Source organism: Vicugna pacos, chromosome 5 (genome assembly GCF_048564905.1).
Source record: "Vicugna pacos chromosome 5, VicPac4, whole genome shotgun sequence".
Lineage (NCBI taxonomy): Eukaryota > Metazoa > Chordata > Mammalia > Artiodactyla > Camelidae > Vicugna > Vicugna pacos.
The window spans coordinates 22441486-22464423 of record NC_132991.1 but is presented as its reverse complement, the minus strand read 5'-3'; the positions used below and the strand labels follow the sequence as shown (position 1 = coordinate 22464423).

The 22938-nt window shown below is 36.1% G+C and overlaps 1 protein-coding gene across 3 annotated transcripts in view; it reads right to left on the bottom strand.

The window, feature by feature from the left end:
* Nucleotides 1-22938, bottom strand: part of ARHGAP15 (Rho GTPase activating protein 15) — a 584181-nt gene that overhangs the window by 374498 nt on the left and 186745 nt on the right. The window lies entirely within an intron of this gene.

Here is a 22938-nt window from a genome sequence, read left to right as displayed (position 1 = left end):
TTCCCATGATTCCCATGAAAAGCCCAGAAAGCGTCTGTTAATATGTGGGATGCAGCTTGCCATTTTCACAAATCTCCAAATCGTCACAATTGTCTATTATGTTATGTACAACAGGTAAAATTCTGCTCTTAAATGAACGTATAGCTCACAGTAAGTCCTGCAGCATTTGGAAACAAATTCAGAGCTGTCTCCTTTTCTACCATAACACACGTGCGTTGTGAAGGATTTTGGATAGGCCAGATATAAAATAGTATTTATATTTATTTTTAATGATTAAAACTATTTTTTATGTTCAAAACAAATATAACTTTCCACGTCATCAAACTGGAAGCAACTTTTATTATTTTAAGGCAAGAATTAAGAATAATCATGATTTTGTTAAATTCTAAATTTCATGTAATTAAAATTTTTTTAATTTATTTTTCATTGGGGGAAGGTAATTAGGTTTTATTTAAATTTGATGTAATTTTAATAATGCTTCTTGTTACTCTGGTCAGGGCAATTTGAACCCCCTGAATTTATTACGTAAAGAAAGAAACAATAATTATTATGTTTTTGGTTGACAATCAGGGAGAGACATTCTGAACACTGTTATTTAGCTTTAATGCAGAATATACATAGAGTGAGAAATTTTAGAAGCTTACCTGTGAGGGAAAATAGAATGATTTTGGTGAAACAAAATTTGACATAAAGGAATTTCATATTCCATTCCTTTTAAATGCACTTGTTGCTTCAGACTAAGCATAGCCACAAACAAGAGGGCAAAGAGGAGGATATGAGGGATCTGAGGGTAGAACTAAACAGGTTGATTATATATTATTTCAAAGTAATTTCCTCAAAATGAATTAGTCAGTGTTAAAGGGAATTATTTATCCTAGAGAGAGTCTTGTGTATTGGCTGCCCTTCCCAGAGACTTCTGAGGAGTCTGTTAGTTTTATTTGTAGGATTGTCATATAGATGAAATATCTTGTCATATTTTCACAACAGTAGAAAATAATGTAAAGATCTCAATTCAAATGCAATAATGTCTATAAAAATGATTCTTCAGATGTTTAATGAGTAGCTACTATGCAGAGGGTTTCTCTAAGATCATGAAGATGAAAGAAAACTATGACTTAGCTCCTCCTCTCAATGAACTCCCCCCAAAAGGGAAGCTAGAGAAGTAAAGAAAAAAATACAATAAAAAACCAAAATGACAAAACTGCAAAGGCAGGACCTGCAGGCATTCACAGAGAGGGAGGACTTCACTTTCCTCCATTTTATTGAAAACAAATTGTCAATGGACAGAATTAAGTCCAAAGAAAGAACAGATGTCCCCAAAGAATAAAAATGTCAAGCTAACCTATCTTCCACTAGTTAATTGACATTGTTTAAAAATCTCAGTATCCTGATTTCTTCATAGATCAGTTTCTATGTTGTTTATATTTATAGTTTTTCTTTTACTATTTTTCAGCACTGTCAAGTCAAATGCCAGAAAAACAGGAAAAGAAAAATAATTTTTCAATAATTCTCTTCTTCATTATATTCCTCACTCTCAACTCTGACTACTAGAACGAAACTCTGATAGTGTGAGTTGCAAATCATTCCTACCAGCATGGCTTTTCATCAGAAAAATGAGAGTAAACATCCTAGGAATCTCTGCTCTTAATGCCACCCCGAGTTCTCCAACTTAGAGATTACCAGATACGTGCTTTATAATCAACATGAATAATGCTGCTGTGTGCTGCTCCGTTCCAGCATGCTCCTTCCCCCATTAAAAGTACTGACTTCTTTTAAAATTAAAAAAAGAAAAATATAGCCACTAAGTAAAAATTTCAGGGGAAACATTTTTAATTCTCAATAGACAACACACAGGATTTACATTAGGAAGACACAAAAATCTTAAACATCTCTTCCCAGCTCTATTCCAATATCTCACACAGTGGAACATAACTCAAAATCACCCCATTCTCTCCATCAAAATTTCTCAAAACTCTCACATTAAAAACTCAGTGTTTGTGCACTCTTCTTTCTTTTAGCTTCTGTCCTATTGCTTTGTCTGGTCTATCCTTGGTCATTCTCACCCTGAATGGTTTCCAATCTATCTTGGTTCTCTTTGGTTCTGCAGCTTAACCCTGATTTCAGTCAGAAAATTACAAGTATAAAAAGCCCAACTTGGCAGGTATCTGCCCCCAAAACAAAATATTCTTACTTTTGGATGCAAGAAACTGAGTATGTATTTTTTAATCTCTGTTACATGTTAAATACATGTTTCTGTATTTAAGAGCAGTGAGTTTTAAACATACTGATTGTAGCTTTCAAAGAGAAGGAAAGAACACTGACTTTGGGTTACGTGACTCTGAGGTATTTAGAAATTAAGAAAGGAAAAATGATTCAACTGGAAGAAGACCCCTGTCGATTTATGGACCTTGTGAAAGTGGTGTGTGAGAACGCCCCAAATACCTTCTACAGAGAGCGTTTCACATAGTGAGACACACCAGCTAAAACAATCCAAATTAGAATTACAATGGTGATGCTGAATATCGTCACAAGCTACATTTTAAAGTACATTATGGTATTTCATGTGAACACATAAAAGTATAACGAGAATTTTAGCAAAAGAGCCTTAGCAGATAAGACTGTAGATATCAAAGAAAAGCAAAAAGGAATCAGATGACGTGACTGAAATATTCGGGAACTGCCTTTCTTTGGTGGCCCTGTTGCCTAATGGAAGAATTCCAGACTTCTTTCCAGGAACTCACAATTCTCTGGAACATAATCCACTCTCTCTTCACAGCCAGAGCCCTTCTGACACCTTGTAGGTTTGCTTGATGTCACCCACGAGTAGCAGCTCCTACTCTCACGTAATTCATCTTTACTATCCCATTCCATCTCTTTGCTTAGCTCCTATATCTATTAAAATTTTGTGAATCCAACCATAAATCTGTGAATAATAATTGGTCTGCTATTTCATCTAGTCCTTCTTGAGAGATGAAGGGCCCATGAGTAAAGAGTCTTGATCAAGGTCACCCAACTGGGAGGGCTGGGCTTGAACCTGACGTCTCCAAGCCTAGTTCAGTGATGTCTTTCACTACCTCACACCACACTCCCACTCAGCAACAGCAGGCACAATAGCAACATCCCCTCTCCTACTCTTCATTTAAGTATCATGAGTTGGCGTGACATTTAAGGACCATGTCCAGTAGAATCCAGTCTGACGTATAATGCGTATTCAGTCAATCAATATCTATGAAAAGGATAGCAGTCTCCGACAGAGGGCACAAGCCCACCTTCTTTGCCTGCTATGATCTGTCTTCTTTTCTATCATCTAGCATGAAGACACTGTGGAAGAAACACAGACTTGGAAGCCCCGAGAACCTAGGGTTTTCATCACCAATGCAGTAAGGGAACTCCAATTCTACAGATGAAAAAATTGAGATTTGGAAAGGTTGAACAGCTTGTAAAGGGTCACTCAGCATGTGAGTCCTGAAGCAGAATTTGAACCAGGCAGCCTGATCCTTGGTGTTCCAGCACAGCTCTGTGTACTATCTTTTCCTTGACCGAAACCTCAGTCAAAAGTCATGCTCTAAAGTGAGGTTTTCATTTGGTTTATTTGCCTCAAACAGGTCAACTGGGTTAGCAAGAAGCCACTTAAATGGAATGTATAAAATTGTTACTCCAAAGTTCTCTCTACTCCTATTAGTTAACTATTTGTCACTAGATTAATTGTACAGTCTTCTTTTCATCTCCTGCTGCCTGTCAAGTAACTAAATACAGGTCCCGATTCTACTGGTTGGGGAGATTGTGTCTGCCTTTGGCTGATAGTATTTCAATGTCAAAGAGCCTTACATTAATCAATTCTAATCGCTGATTATCTGTTGCTTTGCTCCTTAAAATTATCTTCCTTAAAATACAAAGAGCCACAATCCTATCCACATGAACCATGTGCTGATAGTACCTCTCTCCACATGTTAGAAATCTATTGAGTACCAGGAAATGCACAACTCTATGTTAATTTTTGTTGATTTTGAGACAGGACAATGTAGCAATTAATCAATGGGTTCTCTCTTGGGCTTCCTGGGTTCAAACTTCCACTCAGCCATTTACTAACTAGTATAGCCTTGGGTAAGTTATCTATTCTAAATCCTCTTTTTCCTGTCTGTGAATAAGAGTAAAAATGCCTCTACTTTATGTAAGTAATTGTGAGGGTACAATGAGATAGATCATTTAAAATGCTTAGATTTAGTGCTTATACACAAGGTATTGATCTCTTAAGAAATGTTTATTATTATTAGACACAAACAAACACATGCCAACCAGAAGTGAAGTGAAGTGAAGTGAAGTGAAGAAAAGTAATGCCTTCCAAAAAGTACATTTTAGGATGATTTTAAGATACCTAACAATATTATAGCAAGAAGTAAACCCCTGGGATTTAAAAGTCAGAGAATTACTAAATAATTTCCAGCTGAGCAATTAATTTAACACTGTGTTTTTCTCTTCAAGTTAATTATCATAGGTCAATGGCATTCTACCTTCCAGGGTTTGGGTAGAATTTTGCTATTTTATAGGCAGAATACCTTCCATTCTTCTTTAAAATGTATGATATTTTACAAGTCATTGCTGAATTTAGTTGACTGGAGTTATTCTGAAAATAAATCCTGTGATCCTCAAGTATGAAAGCCTAAAAGAGAACTCCAGAAGGGGTTACTTACATTAGATTACACTCCTAAAAATCCCGGAATCTTAGATCAATGACAGTCAGAAACCTGTGAGAGCAAAATCCCCGAATCCTTAATGTAATGCAAAATTTGACATATTTGCCATCTATAGCCTATAGAAAGAATACCATACGCAGCCTTGAAAAATGTTTTGCTTCATTGTCTTGACTCATGTATGCCTTCCCTTTGCTCTTCGGATAAATATCAAAACTCTAACTCAGCCAACAAATCCCTCTGAAGTCTGACCCTCTTCCTCTCACCTCAGCAGCCCCCTGTCCTACCCCTCCACTCCCAAACCCCCACCCCAACCACAGCAGCCTGCAGACAACCCCTCAAGTGTCAGGCTCGCCGTCTCCACAGCACTTCTGCATTCACTTTGCTCAGACTGAGGTTCACTCTCAGTCTCTCCTACCCCAAGTAGCTCCACCTTCAGCCCATCAGGGAGCTTCCTCTGGCCTCACTCAACAGGTCACCAGATCAACACTTGGCACAGTCCTACCAGGTGCTCTGGAGGTCTCCCCTGGGACACTTTGCAGAGTGGCAGCTTCATACCTATTTAGGGGGTGGCATACTCATCTCCCGTCCAACCTGGAAGCTCCTTGGGCATGGGGATGTTGTCTACGTTCACTACTGTTTTCCCAGCATTGAGCCCAGGGCCTGGAGAGTAATAACGCTCTCCATAAACATTGTGGAATGAAGGGAAAAAATCAAAATTGTTGAAGAATTTAAAAGAAAAAGCAAAGTCTTCTTTAAATACAAAATAAGCCAGTTAGCATGTTTGGTCACACATGTAAGTCTTCAATACTTAGAAGAGTGCCTTTCAAATTCTGCCTCACTGTGTTCCAGGGTGTTTTTCCTAAATCCCCAGAGGCCTACTTGGGTTGTTCCCTGGGGCCCCTTATACCCATGTCCTCACCAATCAAACAGCCACCCTCTCTTGGTATTTTTCCAGTGCATTTTCTTTATTGCACAATCCATGAGCAAAGGATTCAGAGCATAGAAAGAACTTGAAAATTAATGATACAGAATGCAACCATATAATAATTATTTTATTGTTAAATGCCATAACAGGAGCAAGATGTCCTGGGTAAACTCTGTTAGCTGACATAACTTTTCAACTCTCCAAACTCTATTCCCAATCTACAGTCATGCTCTTATACATTCACACATGCCAGATGTGTGAACTCAGGTATCAGCAACTATTTCTGGCTGTTTCTTATTTATCTGTCCCCTCAAATGTAGGTCCTTTGGTGGTTCCTCCAATACTCAGAGGAAAACACCCAAGTCTATGGTATGACATTTAAAGACTCTATCATTATTTTCACTTACCATTCCAGCTTCCCTCCCCTTCCCTTGAGCTCATACATGAGTCAAGAAACGTATCACAATTTTTCCTATGCCTGTGCCTGTGTACTTGACATCCTGTCTGCTTGGAATGTACTTTCTCAGCCTGAATAATTCCTTCAATTCCTTCATGAACCAGCTTAAATGTTACCACTTGTTTTTCCCATTCTGGATAATCTACCCAAACCCCTACCACATGCACCCATAGGACTCCATGCTTTCCACCCAACTGTAGGCCCCAACGCACTGTTTGGTAACAAGAATCATTCTTGTTTATTTTTGCATCTCTTTTCCCTGCCTACGTATCTCCTTAAATACAGATTCTGCATTTTTTTCCAGCTCTGTGTTCCTACCTCCTAGGTTACTGCTTGACATAATAAATGTACCCTGCGTGAGTAGAAGGAACGTTCCAATCATTTTGAACAGTTCCTAGGCTTTTAAACATTTAACATTTATGATTTCAACTCTTTGTAAGATTCCTCAAAATGTATACCATAGAGAAATTAGCTGAATCCCAAGCAGAATCGTGCATGCACGGTGATTCCTGCCCACGTACACCCTTTAGTTGGTTAGAGAATCTAGTCAAACACTCTGACTCAGCAGCTAACTATTTTGTCATTTTTTATTTTAAATAATATTTTATTACAATAATTATCAAGAGGGTTTTCAATTCTTGGGAAATATATGGGGAATTCCATGGACTTTTTAATTTAGAAAGTTGAAGAACAAGGAAAGTGAATTTCTCACTGCACAGCAAATCAGGGTTTGTGCCGATACGGGTCAAGATCAGTATTTCTCAAAGTATGTTCCAAGACTCACCAATCCCTTGAGATTCCGAACAAAAATGTTCGTGATGAGATCTGTTTGGGAACACTGCATTCCTGGCCCTGCATGGAGCTTTGTAGTGTATACTAGCATACTAAAGGCCCTGAGAAATTCTTCAGTAAAAATCCTTTATTATTATAATTCTTATCTTTATTTAGCTCAACATTCTCCAGCTAATTTGACTGTGGAGCTCTATGAACATTTTAAGAACTCACTGTGGAAAAAGCTAATCTTGATCATCAAATTCCCAGCCCAATGCTTGCCTTTCAGTTACAGTGATATGTGTGCATGCAGAGGTCTGAAGCAGTTATTTGGGACATCATTTTTACCATTAAGGATCTATATAATTGAGAACAAATTATTTTAGATGCTTTTTGCTTATTCTTTGGTATGAAATATGTAACTGCTTGATTTCTTTCTTCTCGATGGTAATTAGGCATAAAGTAGGTAACTTCTTTGCAATGTGTTTGATAATGGAATTAATCATATTGATTATTAACATCACTGTGTCTTTCCTACACTATTATTAAAATTTGGTAATCTTTACATCTTACCACTATTGCCACACTACAATGGCAAGTAACACTAGCTATTTTAAAAGCATGAATCATACTTATATTTAGAACTCACTACCTAAAATTATTCAGTCTTCAAGTTGATTTTCACACACATGCACATGCACACACAATCAAAAAGGCTAAACTAAAAATTCATTAAATAGCTTATAAGCTGAACATAAATTTCATTTGAATGGACATACATGCATGCAGTTGTTAGTGTTTAGCAGTTGAGACCCCTGTGAGTCATATGAGATTCAATTCAGAAAAAGAAAATATATAATAACTATTACCTCTGTAAAATTTTATGTTGAGAAAAGAAATTATTTTCTGAAAGAAGCAGTGTTTCTTATTTGTAATGCAAAACAAATTAGAACCAAACCCCAAAAAAGAAAGTCTTATTTTTACCAGCTTAAGAGAAATTATAGAGATCTGTGGTTGTCAATTTACCAAAAATATAAGTACATTTTTTACATGAATTCAGCTCATACCACTTTGGTATGACCTATACTGCAAATGTACTAGTGGAAGTTACAACTTGGTTACTTACTCCTTGATAAGTAGCAAAAGATGGAAGTATCTGAACACTTAGGTTGTCACCTTAAAACAAAGTGTCACACATTTTTCTTCACACATTTGAAACCCAACTTATCAACCTTAACAAGTGTTGTTATCAAAAGAATTTTGGTGCCTTTGTTCTTTCCCTTTTGCAAGTAAATTACACTTTTAGGATTTATTAAGACAAGAAACAATTTTTGAATAGCAGGTCAAACTCTCTACGGAAAAATTCTCATTACTTTCTAGCCCGAAGCAGTATTTACCACCCAATGTATCCATCTTTTTCCTGCTTCTTCTATATCTATATTTCCCGAATCTTGTTTCTGTGCCTAATGCTATAACATTGCAGCAGTTTGTTCAAAACAACACTCTTATTTTTGCTCTTAGCTGGTGCTATACAAACCCTGATCAATTATTGAAGTAGAAGCCCTGAAGTAACACAACCATTACTGCAGCAGACGGATAAAAATGGAACACTTTCAGCTGCAGTATATTTACTTTTGAGTTCAGCAAACAAACTAACAAGTTAAACTACCTTGTCTTTCACTTTGTTCGATGTACTAATATTTCCTGCTTCCTTCCAAGTTTTTTTTTTTGTCTTCAGAGAGCAAGGTTTCATAAAGTCCAGTTTCTCTCTGGAATTGTGATAACCTTAACATTTATGCAAAAGAGATCTGCGAGAGGGATGCGACGGGCTGAAATGAGTTAACACAGACAGGTCCTGCCAAGAGCCACTTGGTATTTCAGAGTTCGCCAACGTGTCATCTTCATATGGTAACAACTCTGCAAAGACTCCATGATGATATTTAAAACAACAAACAGTATCACTGAGGAAAGTATTCATTAAAGCTTTTCAGAAAAGTCAAATTAGAGGTGGAGAAAATTTCCCATGAAGAGCAACCGCTAATCACATTGGACTTTTTTCTGTTCTCTCTTCTGCTTCCTCCATTATTTAGAAAAGTTTGCCCAAGATGTTACAATTTTATTTTTAAACTGTTCCCTTTATTTAATTATACAGAGCATATCTGACCAGGTTGCCAGTGAAGGCTACAAGTATTCATCTTCTGATAACGCTAACTTGCATCTGGGGCCTCAATATAATAGTGTACTTTTTTTCTTCTTTTTTTCATTTTAAATATCTGTTCTGGGTTTTAGGGACTAAATGATAGTGAAGATAACTGGAAATGTTCCAAGGTTTTTCTATGTACTGTGCAGTCGAAACCAAAATTAGTAGTTATACTCCAGAACTAATAATATTTGACATGTATACTTATCATTGCCTGAAGTTTAGGTAGGGAGTTTCAGCAAGTTTGTGAAATGTAGCTGAGGACGCTGTAAGAAATTGTTCTAAAGTGTGATGTATCTGCAACAGACTCTTAGCTCTTCTTTTCCAGCCAAGCAAAAAAATGCAATCTGCATAACCTCTCAGCACCAAAGGTGAGCACATTATGAAAAACACTTTCATGAATTCATAAGTATGTCATCAAAGCCACTTGAAGCACTTTGATATTTGAATAGAAAAAGCCAGGAATAAAAAGGCCATATGCATTTGGAAGCTTTGATAATTTAGGAGAGTTTATCTCAATTTCTTTTTATGAAGTGATGTTCATCTTTTTCCTCATATACTCTTCATTTGTGAATGCGCCTATTAGATACAATATCAAGCATAAAATACCTCAACCAAAATATATGACAGATAAGAATCTTATCAAACATCTTTAAAATAGGAGGACATCTGTAACTCTAGCATTATGAAAGCCAGTTCTATCTCACCATCGGGACAACCAAAGGAAGACTTATTTATTCTAGGCTGTTGTTAGCAAGTAGACAACAACGTTACATCATTATTAGTTCCCTTTCCTCTACCCCTTTCAAAGAGAGGAAATAATGGATTTGTACGCCCAGTTCCTAGAACATTCATTTCTTTGTTCAATTTATATTGTGATATAAGCATGGTATAAAGGGGCAGGAGGGGGCACAATTTTATTTACACACCAGCTTAATTGAGAGATGGGTCATTTATTGACTCAAACATCCACACAATTATTATTAGGGCTTCATGGCAGACAGTTCAGGAAAGGCAAATTGTACAACAAGAAACGTACTTTGAAAAAACTGCAGAAAGGATTCTGTAGAATTATATGATTTGTGAGAGTGTTATTTAATAGTCTCTGGATTTATGAGGCATAATGCTTATGTCTTATAATGATTAACATTAGAATTACAATTTAAACCTGAGGTCAGATTTAAGAAATGATGTTAACCCTTCCTCCCCTGTCAAAATATCCACCCATTTCCCTTTTTACTCCAAAAAATGGTCTCAGCCTTTCTAAAGTGGCTACACATTTCAAAATCTATCCTCATGTACTTCTTAAGGGTGTTTTTTGTTGCTGTCATTTTAGTGTCAACAATATTCCTCTCAGAAAGTTTAGCTTGATGATCGAGGGGAGACAAGTCAATATAATCCTTGCTTTGATCTGACTGTTAAGAATTTCACTATTTACTCATTTATTCATCTATTACTTTATCAAAGGAAAAATAAAACCATTTTATTGAGTGATTACTATGCATTATGTACTCTGCTGGACTTCGACAAAACAAATAATGCACATAAGACTGTTCCTGCTCTGAGGACATGATAGTTTAGTAGAAAAGAAATACAAACAAATACATATAGTTAAGTAGCAGCACAGCGATAAATAGTTCCTTGGTATCCTAGGAGCCTAAAGAAGGTTCTGCTTTTTGGTTTTTTTTTTAACAAAAGAGGAGGGTTCGGAAGAGAAGTTTGTGTGGGAGTGGGGGGCAGGGGTGTGGAGAAGCCTTCACCAAGGGATCTTAAAGACAATCAGTGTACAATAGCCACAAAAATTGAACATAGTGAAAAACATATTGCTAAAATGTAGTTCTCAGAGGGAAAAATACATGTTTAATTGTTATGTACTAGAAATCATGTAAAAGACAAACAACTCTGGTTTATGAATGGGTTCTTAGCTGGCAAAGCTACATCTGATCTTCCTAGCAACCTCTCCTGCAGGTGTAATTCCCCTCTTTGTGGAGCTGAAGTAAATGAATAGATGATCAACTCAAAGATCCATATCTAATTAAGGGCAGAATGAGGACATCAACTTGCAACTCAAACCAAAGAAATGATATTCTTTAGGGAGAAAGTGACATCGGTTAAGCAATAGTTACTTGAACGTCTTCATAAGGAAAACTTATGCATATGACATAGGCTACTTATGTTTAATGTGCAAATAAACACTTCCCCTATGGACATCCAAATTGATCTGGGGACACTGACAGTTACCAAACATATTACTTTAGAAATGGAAAATTACAACTCATCCTGTGTATATTTATTGCATAGAGGAGTTTTCCAATATATCACTGATGGAGAAATGAAACCTTGAGGACAAATTGAATTAGAAAAAAATCATAATTCTATTTGGGTAATATGTTGAAATTGCATAAACAGTGTAGCAATATTGTGCATATGCTACTTCAAAACTCTGAAGGCATGATTCACTATGTTTCTTTGCCCTCATATAATGTCACTAAGATCCTGAAAAACAGACTTTATTCAACTATAGTGACAGAGACTTAAGAATCATATAAGGCTTCTTATGAAATACTTGTAAATTTAACACATATGACTATGGATATGACCTATATTTGTCTTATACAATGCTACTTGATAATTTTATTTCTATTATGCTATTTTATTTTCTATGTTAAAATTTGATGGGAAAATAATAGCACAGTAGAAAGATCTATCTATAAAAATCTCTTAGGTAGGGGCATTGGAATATTAACATTATACTACATTATTTATACTTTAGAGATCTTGTAGGCCAATTTTTACCTTAACTCTTTTACTGTGGACAAATAGAAACTAAATTTCTAAGTTTGATATCCACATTTTACCCCCTGAAATTATTCTTACTTACCAAGCAGTTTCCTTGAGAATATGTTCTCTCATAACTTTCGTAGAGTGGTTATGCAACTTTGGTGAAAGTTCTGTCTTTAAAACTTTAAGACAGAGATACTGCTGCTAAATGGGGCATGTGTTGTGGATGCATGTGTACATAACTAATCTATGTAAGATGTACATTGGATCTATACATATGCAATTTTCACAGAAGTTGACAAGTTTTACAGTATTCTGGACATTACTTTGTGCACTAATATTAATACACATATCAGTTTTAGCAAAAATGTGTTCATTTCCTATGACAGTGTAACAAATTACCACCAACTTGGCAGCTCAAAACAATATTTATTTCTTACGTCACGGTTTCTGTGGGTCAGGAGTTCAGACACAGGCTGGCTGAGTCCTCTACCCAGGATTGCACAAGTTGTCATCTAGGAGTCAGATGGGGTCTCTTCTGAGACTAAAGGGTCCTCTTTTCAGCTCACGTGTGGTTGGCAGAACTCATTTCCCTGTGGCTGTCAGGGTGGGGCCCCTAGCTCCTGGAGACTGCTCATCTCCACACACAATTCACAGCACAGCTCTGTGCTTCTACAGGGCCAGTAGAAGGTTATCACTCCCTTCTAAACCCTCTTTTAATAAAAGGGCTCATCTGATTCAATGAGGTCCATTCAGGATCATCTCCTTTTGATTATTTAAAGTCAACTGCTGTGAGACTTTAGTCACATCTGTACAATTCATTCACCATTACTACAGAACAACCAAATCAAGGCAGTAACACAGTGTAACCTAGTCATAGGAGCAAGACCGGGGCAGAGATCAGGGGCCCTCTTAGAACTCCCCTAACATACTTTACTGAGCATGGTAAAGCTATTGCTTAAACATTGGTGAAGACAAGTTTGTATTATTTAGGAACTTCGAGCAAATAAGTGTATAAAACACATTGTTAAGTTGCTTTCATTTAAATATCATGAGAGAGAGGTCAGGAATGCATACACTCATGACGAGTATTGGAAACTAATGTATGATTAAATGTCAAAATGACTGGTATGTGCAATAACTCAGGAAATTGATCATTTAAAATGAACTTTAATTGTTGGAGAAGGCCCCATTAAAGAAAAGATTTAGGCTGGATTCTAAAAGATACAAAGGGTTGGGTAAGTGAACAGAGAAGAGAGGTTCAGTTTAAAAAGCTGATTAATGTTCTTTCTTAGTAGTGTAGGGTAGAGCCAGGCAGGCAAGAGCTTGAATTCCAATTCTGTCAATACGTAGCTGTGTGACTTTGGATAAGTTATTTGATCTCTCTGAATATCCATTTCCCTTACTTACTAAAAAAAAAAAAAAGGAGTAAAAATGCTTATTTCCTAGGTTATAATCAGAGAATAGGAAATCAAATTTCTGGATTGCTTACTCATAGGATCACAGAAAGAATATAGTAACATAAAATATTAAATGAGAAAAGGACTTTGAAAACCATAAAATGCCATAAAAATGTAGGTCACTCATATCTTAAATTCCCCTGCGATGTTCTCTCCTTGGTTAAAATATCTCTAATTAATTGCCTTACTGTATTTGATATGATAAATGTATAAGCAACTTTAAGATCATTCTGAAATAAGAACATAAACAGACAAATAAATAATGAAATTAGCTTTCTGACTGAGAATTTTTATAATTTAATACCACAAAAGCTTTTTTTAAAAAAAGGTGGAAATTTCAGGGAACATGAAGGCTAGCGTGGGTGATATTTAGGGAAAATATTTGCTTTTGTTCTCTTTTCTGTTTGTCACCTTTTTGTTAATGATTGTTTTTGATGTTTAATAAATCCATTTTTATTGAATAAGTACATTGTATGTGGGAACCAGTGATTTAAATTTAAAAAGTGTACCAAATTTAAAGCATTACATTACATATATGCCTCCCACTTAGAAACTCTAAGTAATTTTACGTATGTAAGTATACACAGCTCAAGGGCTCGAAATAAAGGATTTAATATCTCTAAGTGATTAACTTGGCTTGTAAGCATCCAAAGTTTTAATTCACATTTTATATGTTTGGCAAAGAACAACCACGAAAATAAAAACTAGATTTCGATCTTGGATTTCAAACATATCTTCTACTTGATAATCATTGTAAGTGAGGTGACACGGGAGGACTCTGGGAATATTTATTGAATTGTGGAAGAAAAAATCTGACAAACAATATCCTTAATCATTTTCCATTTATCATCATCACCCTGTGACAGGATATAAAAACAATTGTACTAAAATGAGGTGTTTTGTTGAGGATGAGGCTCTAGAGTATTAAAAAAAAGATTTATATCTGAGTAAATAAAATATTGCTGGAACCAGAAATTGAAGAGTATTTGAAGAACATGCTCTGAACTATGGTAACTGATTATTCTTCATTTATAATGTCTGTTTCAAGCTGTCTTGAACATACAGTCCAAGAAATTTTGAGTCAAGACAATATACAGCTAGGGAGATACACCAACTTTTAACTTAACTACATGTGAAATGAATTTTCAAAGTTGTCTAGGTAAACTGAAACTGGTATATATTTAGCTGGCTTTCCTCTTTGACAGATATATCTCTGAACAATATGAAAAGATGAGATTCATAAGAAATAATAAAACCTTGAGATTGACTAGTAAGTGTTCTTCAGCCATGACTTCTGACCTATTGTGCACATGCTGGAGAATGAGTCTAATTCTGAATATTCATTATAATCATGCTTTTTAAAAAAATACATTTTAATGTCACATAGAAACAAAAGCTGTTCACGGGCCACAGCCTAGTCACTTAGGTTTACCACAGAGTGATGAAAATTCATTGAAATGTCAAGAGATCTGTATTTACCAAGTTTGATGAAGAAAATCTGACAAATACTATTTAAGATGATAAGTGGCATTTTTTTTCTAATTGTTTTCATATGGATGAATGAAAATCAAGTGCCCTGTTACTTTGATGAAATGCTAAATCGCTTAAAAATTCATTTTTAAACAATGGAACTGCATATAAACTGAATGTAAGATTATGGTTTCAAAACCAATGTATAGACTTTTCCCAGCTAAGCTTGTACAATACAGAAAAGAAAGTATGAGTGAATGTTTAAACCTGAACCAACAAATTCAGTTTTACTCTCCCTGCATTTCCTCACTAAAAGACAACACAAACAAGTATTAGGTTACAAAGTAGTAAGCATTTCTGCCAGGGAGAATATCTCAGAATTTCTACGTTGGTGGTGGTCCATCAAAGACAAACATAAATCATTTTAGCAGGTAATTCACCTCAGGAATTAAGTATGTAAACACTGAAAGGAAGCCACAGACTATTTTCCCAGTCCACATAGATTGTGTTATGATTCCAAGGAAGAAGAAAATATTCTAGGAAAACAGAAGTATAAGACAGACGAATATTAGCCTTAGTGGATGTTATATCTAAGAGGAGTGATCACATGCTAATCTATGTTCTCCCTGGAGTTTTATGTGTTCCTATGCATGCAAGGTGTGTTAATAATGCAATTTACAACCAACGAGCCAGAGACTGAACTAATAAGTGGTGGGGCTGAGATTTGAATCCAGGTGCATGTGGATGGCACAGCACATGACCTTGCTCTCCTCTCCATGCTTCAGGCTCTTCATACAGTTCTTCCAAAGGAAGTTATAAAGTATTTCAGGGAAATCCTAAGACTTGAAATTTATTGATCTATGACGCATTACCTACCTATCTTAAATGTTTTTAAATTAGAAAGTATAATAAAACAGAATGAAAAAGTGAATCATTTCTGAGATAAGATTGATTTCCAATCTTGAAATCAAGTTTTCTCACACTCATGGACCTTTCATTCCTTTCTAAGATGTTTGACAAACTGAGAAAGAGCATTCATCAAGTACAGGTCAAGTCCTGCATTCATAGACTCTTACTCAGCATCTCAGAGCAATGCACATATCTAGCTTCATCAAATGTTAAAGGTTTCTGAAGAAATCTATTTTTATGACCTCATTCATTATCCAATTCCACTGTTTTTGGTGAACAGCCCATCATTTCAAAACAAAAACAATTCTCATGCATACCATAAACTTAGTTTATCTACATCCTCTGAAGTAAAACACTTTATAGACTGTGAGAAGGCACAATTAAAAATACACTGGAAAAGGAGGCATCAACCAGTTGAGTACCAGGCAAAACTGGGAGGTGCAGACAGGGAATGGCCAGGTGGGTATCATCTTTTACCTTCACAGCAGCAAATATTATTTCCAAAGTCAACTGATTTCCATTAGTCTAAGATAACAAGGTGACTATTAACTAGAGTTATAAACATTAAAAGGTAAGGAATTAAGTTGGTATCATTACAAACAGAAATATGTTGTTTACTCATAATAACAAAAAACCTCCACCTTAACCATTCTTCCAGTAATCACAAAAAACATTTCACAAAGAATTCCTCCTCTTCTATTCCAGTACCACATACAAGCTTCAGGAAGCACAGACAGAAAATAAACAAACAATTCAGTGACAGCAATAATTAGTCTAGGTCTTGGGTCATTCTGTCCACAGTCATGCTGCCCATTGGTTTTTCCCATCAGGTAACTTTATAGTTTAAAATGGGAAAGTCGCAAAACCATTTTGATCCTCAAAATTCTAATTAAATGAAAATGTTTACTTTTGTGTTTATTTACTACTATTTAATAGAAATAATATTCCTATTATATTATTGTATTACTATATTTTATTCCTACATTTAGTAGGAAGCCCATGGTTGCATTTTTAGATTAAATAATCACTGTTCTATCATTTCTGTACTATTCATTTAACAAGTTACCTAGAGTGGGCTATCAAGAATTACAGAGCACATAACTTAACTCTGATCAAATTTTCAATTTATGAATAAAAATAGTATCTTAGGTAATTTATTAGCTTCTCTATGCTAATAAAGCAGCCCTTTGTCACTTGAACAATGGGTTTTCTTGGCTGAAGCAACACAGCTTCTCCAAAGTGTCTCAGTCCGTCTGACAGAAACAAACTGTACAGAAGACTAGCCATTGAGAAAGCCCAACCCTGGCACAGATCTGGATGCCAAAAGGAGGGTGTGCATGGCACAGAGAGGTTGAGTAGGCTGACTAGGATTAGAATGTAACATAATAGAAATAAAGAGCAGTGTGCATGTGCAGGAGAAATTTTAGAAGGTATAAAACTTGGGGAAAATAAAAATGAGCTTATAAACATCAGTGAGAAAGGAAGCCATTCCCCAGATAGAATGATTATGATTAAGTTGTTACCTGCTTTTAGAAGATATCAGCAAATTCCCTGCAACCCTAATAAGGAGACAGCTGTAATGGATGCCTCTCTATGTCCAATCTGCACACCTTCCTTTGGAGAAAACACCCTTCCCCTCACAGTCTATGGGATCTGTGCCCTTTTCCACATATGGGCCCCAAGTCCAGGTCACTAGAAAAGCTCCTTTCTCTGCCTATAGTTACTGGTTTGGGGAAGAGTACATGACACAGCCAGGCCAATGAGAAGCTCCCTCAGGACTTTTTACTGGAAGTTTTGGGAAACAGGCCATCTCTCCCAAGGTGCCCATCAGTGTGAACTCTCTATGAGAAAAAACCTCTTTAGAAATAAAACCAGTGGATAACAAAAGGGGAAACAGACAAAGCAGTCCATTCTTTCTTTGCTGACACAAGTTTGAGTTGAGCTTTTGCCATTTGCAACCTAAAGGGCCCTATATTTCCCATGAATGAATGTCGGACCAAGGCATTTAAACTAAACTGTACATTTTGCATAAACCTGAGCATCCTGGTTTGGTGCTCCGAGGCCTTAATCCTCTTATATAAGTACACAAGAACTTCCTTCTCAGACTTTGTCCTTCTCCAGGAAAAAAGTCGTGGGTTCCAGGGCCAGAGGAGGCATCCAGGGACCCAGGCTACCCACTGTTACTCAAGGCTCTACTAGCTGCGGCTTCCTCCTGTGGGGAGTGGATGCTCTTGGGCCCCAGACAAAGGCCTTGTATGGGAACTGGTCCTGCACCTAAGTACAGCTGCACCTCTACACAGCAAACTCCTCTCGACAGGTAAATTTGTTACTAGTCAGGAGTTTGCTTCCTTGTAGTATTATGAACCTAAAAATCGATTTTTGTTTAAAGTCTCAGTCCATTCACATTAGGACATTTAAAGCCCAACTCCACAGGCCCCCATCCTTTCCCCCTCAAAAGGCTACAACTGCCCAGTAAAAAGACTGCACAGCTCCATTTTTCTGCTCAGAGAAAGTCCTCAGGCTTCCCTGCCTAGTCTCATCTTTAACTCTTTGCTCTGATCTTTCCTACCAAAATAGCATCTTGTTTATTCATCCCTGAATTCCCCCTTCTGCTCAGCCGGGTCAGATTCCAGGGTCTTATCTCTTATTGCTCCCTCTCAAGGGTTACCCTCTAAACTGGAAGCCAAGTGACTTCCAGCATATCTTTGCCACAAATTTTCAGGCCCTTCCCCCGTGTTGTGCTAGTAAATGTTTATCGTAAAGCTCTGGGGAAAAGTCTTGATTTGTAGCATTCCCTGATTTCCATAATGTGAATACTCCCACTGCAGCCCATTTCAAGCTAACAATGTGCTATCATACATGCAGAGTGGGGAGGAGCTATGCAGCTAGCTCTAGTCCACCACCATCCTGGCCCCTCCTTTGTCTGGTAGGAGGTAGGATTTGGGAAGAGAGAATTGCTACAGTTAAAGAATCCTAACCAGGTTATGTATTTTTATATTAGAAACGTCTAAGTTTTGGTTATTGCCCACACAGTTTTAATTATCCTTCATTGGGTCCATCTGTCTCTATCTACCAAGAAGAGGGTAAAGATGAGACAGAAGAGAGATTTCATGTTTGTTGCTATAAAAAACACAGTTATAATAACATTTATTACAATACATTTCTGAAAAAATTTGAGAAATAAGTAAAAATGTTTACTTTTTATTGACTAATAAATAGCAGATTTTAGCCTATTAAAAGTGACAGCTGAACACCATTTATGTTTCTACCGGACTCAGTGCAATCTATGTAAAGCATTTCTGACATACCCTTTTCCTCCTCTTTTGAAATGCTGGATTCCCAGTGAGTTATATATTTAGCTACCCACCTGTTATTTATTATTTTTGTTTACAGAAAACCATGAGTGCACAGAACACATAAAAGGCCCTATAAAGATGAGTTTTCTAATCCAATTAGGAATATAATACCTTGGGCAAAAGATAAAATGTATAAAGACATGGAAATATTTTTACAGAGCAGATTGGAAAAAAGTTTCTTGAAAGAAAAAGGAAAGAAGTATATATAGAAGAGAGTAATGGTTTAGGGTGCATAGAATACGGGAACCATAATTTATATTTTTATAAACATATTTTAAAAATGTAACTAAACAATATTAAACAAAATAAAACAGGGACCCAATTAAAAATATATTGGGATATACAAGAAGGGAGTGAAAGGGATAAAAATGGAAATACGAATAATCAATCTAAAAGCATCAAAAATATATAATTGCAAATAAACAATATTGGGCTAGGAGATGAGACATAGTATTAGGATATATACTGTGAGGTGAAGATAACTATACAAATATAAAGAAATTTAGTTGTGAATTAGAAGACACTGAGAAAAAAGTCAAGTTTACAGTTGAAGTTCAACACTAGAAGACATTTCTAGGAAGGCTTTCTGAACACTTGAAAGTGTATTGGTCAATGGTTTAAAAGTTCAGTACTTAGTTAATGCAAATTCAGCAACATTCATTGATTTGGTAAGTAATTACTGAACATTAACATTGTCAAGGTACTGTACTAGATTCTGGTGTGGAAGAAAGGACAACAAATATTTACTAAGGTCCCATTTTGGCATGGAGACTGAGTCAGCTTATATTTTATCATTTAACCCTCATCACAATCTTTCAGGTAAATTTTAGTATTCTCATTTTTGGTTAAGAAAACGGTAGTTCAGAAAGAGTAAACAATAAAGAATAAAAGATTTGACTGTATGAGGGGTTTCCCATCCAGCAAAAAATAGAAGGGAAAATAATCTGGGAAAAACTCTTGTCTCTTGTACTGACTCTTTGAAAGAAAGACCCTTTATCTGAAAGAGAGACTATGGCTTTTTCTGAGCAGGTGATAATAACCTCCTATTTTTATATTTTTAATGGCCAGAACTACTGTTGCTTTAAAATGCAGCCTGATGATTTGAATCTTACATCTCTAGAAAATGTTATCTTTATCTCTGGAGGGATTGTTTTCTGCACAGCTTATACTGGTATCCTTGTAGTTCTGACTGTGGGAAAGTTCCGTGGTGTTTTATATGCTGTAATAGTGATGAAGATGATGATGATGATGATGATATCAATCACTCATACAGTATTTTTCCCTGCTATGCAGTCTTCTAACATTTATGTAGTATTAACTCATTGAATACGTTGTATATCCAATGTCACCTCTTAACCTAAGCTACTTTCCAGGTACAATTTGGAATCTCTTAGCCGATTATCTCTCTGTGCAGTCTCTTTCCAAACCAGCTCATCCTGTACACTACCTTTGCATGAATCCTCCCAAACCATCTCGGAACACAGGACTATTTTCTCAAAATAAAACAAAACAAAACAACAACAACAACAACAACAACTGTCTATAGAATAAAACACAAATTCTTTAGTTTAGGATGTAAAGCCACCATAAACTGTCACTGGTTATCCTTCCAGCTAACTGTGGTTTCCCAGGTACTTTTACAGTTTCATGAATAATGCTCCACACATCTCAGTTCTAAAATGAGCCATTTATACTTCTGAGAATGCCATCATCACTATATTATCTACTTATCAAAATGGTCTTCTTTCCTTCACATCCTGCCACTGAGCTCACCTTTTTACTCATGAAGCATTTATTTTGTGTTCTATATATCTCCTTATTTCTTATTCATTTATTACTCAACTGCATTATATGTCTCCAGAAGGCATATGCTATATTTCATATGCCATTCTCTAGAGTCTACCAAGATGACTTATCGAGCATATTAAGTGCTCAATGAGTATTTCTGGTTATTCATACACTGTGAATATTCCAGGATGCTAATTTCATTCAACATTCACTCCAAAATTATTTCTTCTGCCTCTGTTATTTACGTGGCATTCTTCCAGGCACTGATGGACAAGAAAGATAAAGTCCTTGCCTTCTGAATCTTATATTTTGGTGTGAATAGAGATAGTAGAGTAGTTGATAATATGATATAATGTGCTTACAGGGAGTGGTAAGAATCATAAGGAAAAATGTAAGATAGAGTTGGGGGGAGGGAGGGAGGGAGAGGAAAAGAGGGGATACATGGGAGGGAGTCTAGTTTAAGTGAAGTGTTTAGAAAAATTCTACTCGAGGCATTACCATTTCAGCAGACACTAGAAGTATACACACTGTAATTATGTAAGATCAATTTGGGAGGGGAACAATAAGCCTAAGGTCTTTAAAGAGTCACTGTGTTTAACAATTCATTGGAAACTAAACTATAATGGGAATATAGTTGGAAGCAGGGACCCATTTGGGAAGTTATTATTATAATCTAGCCAGAAAATAATGCTGGAATTCTGACTATATATTGAAAGTTGATGGATTGTATTATATTATATTACAGTGATGTGACATATTTGGAAACAGAACTGATCAGAGAATCTCATGTCATGCATGAGTCAGTAACTTACTTAGGAATTTGACCTGAATGCAAATTTAGTCACCAAAAGCTGTTAGATCCTTTTCCCCAGTTACAACTAGTTAGATTCTGCAGTACAAAGTTAAATCCTGGTAAATTTGCCTCTGTGTACTCTAGCTCCTAGCTTGGGATTGGGCATATAGCTAGTGTTCAAGAAGTTCCCAAATGTTATTATGCATTCAAATTGCCTGAGAAATTTGCCTACGAAATTCTGATTCAGGAGGTCTGTGATGGCCTGGAATTCTGCATTTCTAACGAAGTCTGGAACATGCTGATCCTGGCTTTCTGATGGCCACATTTATTAGATGGTTGTTTAATGTACTGACTGGTTGACTGACTGACCAGCTAAACTAGGAGGAGAGGCTGATTATTAGAATTTTCATTGAATAATACCTTATTTGAGTCAATTTGAGTTGAAAATTATTGTGTTTCTTAGGTGGTTACAGTGATTCAGGTATGTATAACATGATTCTGGTTATATTCTGGGTTAAAAGTGTAGAAGAGAATAGATTTTGGTGGTCTTTCTGGTGTTATTATTTCTATAATGGTTGTTAGTATTATTCTGTAACTGTTGTTTTTAGCTAGTAAAAACCTCAAGATGATAATATTGTTGCTGTCGTAGTTTTTCTATCCTGTACAGAAGCACCTGGGAAGCTTTTATAATATACAGAGAGCTATGTCCCATCCCTTAGCAATACAGTAAGTTTCCTGGTATCTGGGTTTAAAAAAAAACTTAACCCAGGAATTCTTATGTTTAGCTGTTTGGTAACCACATATATATTTAAGTAAGAAAGACAAAGCATGTTTCATGATGAGCAGCTACTGGCTCCCTTAAAGGACGTGTGAAACCTTTTTCTTCATCCTTGTTGCCAATAATCAGGAATTCTCTACCTCTGCTCAGGAGAATGCTGTTTTCCTCCTTCTTCATGTCGCTTAATTCCAACTCAGAAGTCTTCTGAGTCTTCCCTGCCTATGCCATCTAAAGTGGTCACCTGAGTGAATTTTGCATCATCATGCTTTTTTTTTTTTAACTTTATAGCAATAACCAAATAAAGCAATTATCACATTTACTATGTTCATTTATTAATTTATTATTTATACCTCCCCCATTGGAAAGTAAACTCCATGTGGCCAGCCACTATTAACTGTCCATTATCATCATATCCTCATGTTTGACTCAGCACCTGATATTCAGTAAAGTTTTGTTAAATAAAGTCATTCAAGTCTTTGTTTTTTCTCATCTGGATTACCAGTGCATGTGTCTGTATGCGTGTACTCTTTTTCTCTTCACTTTCACTAAGACACAC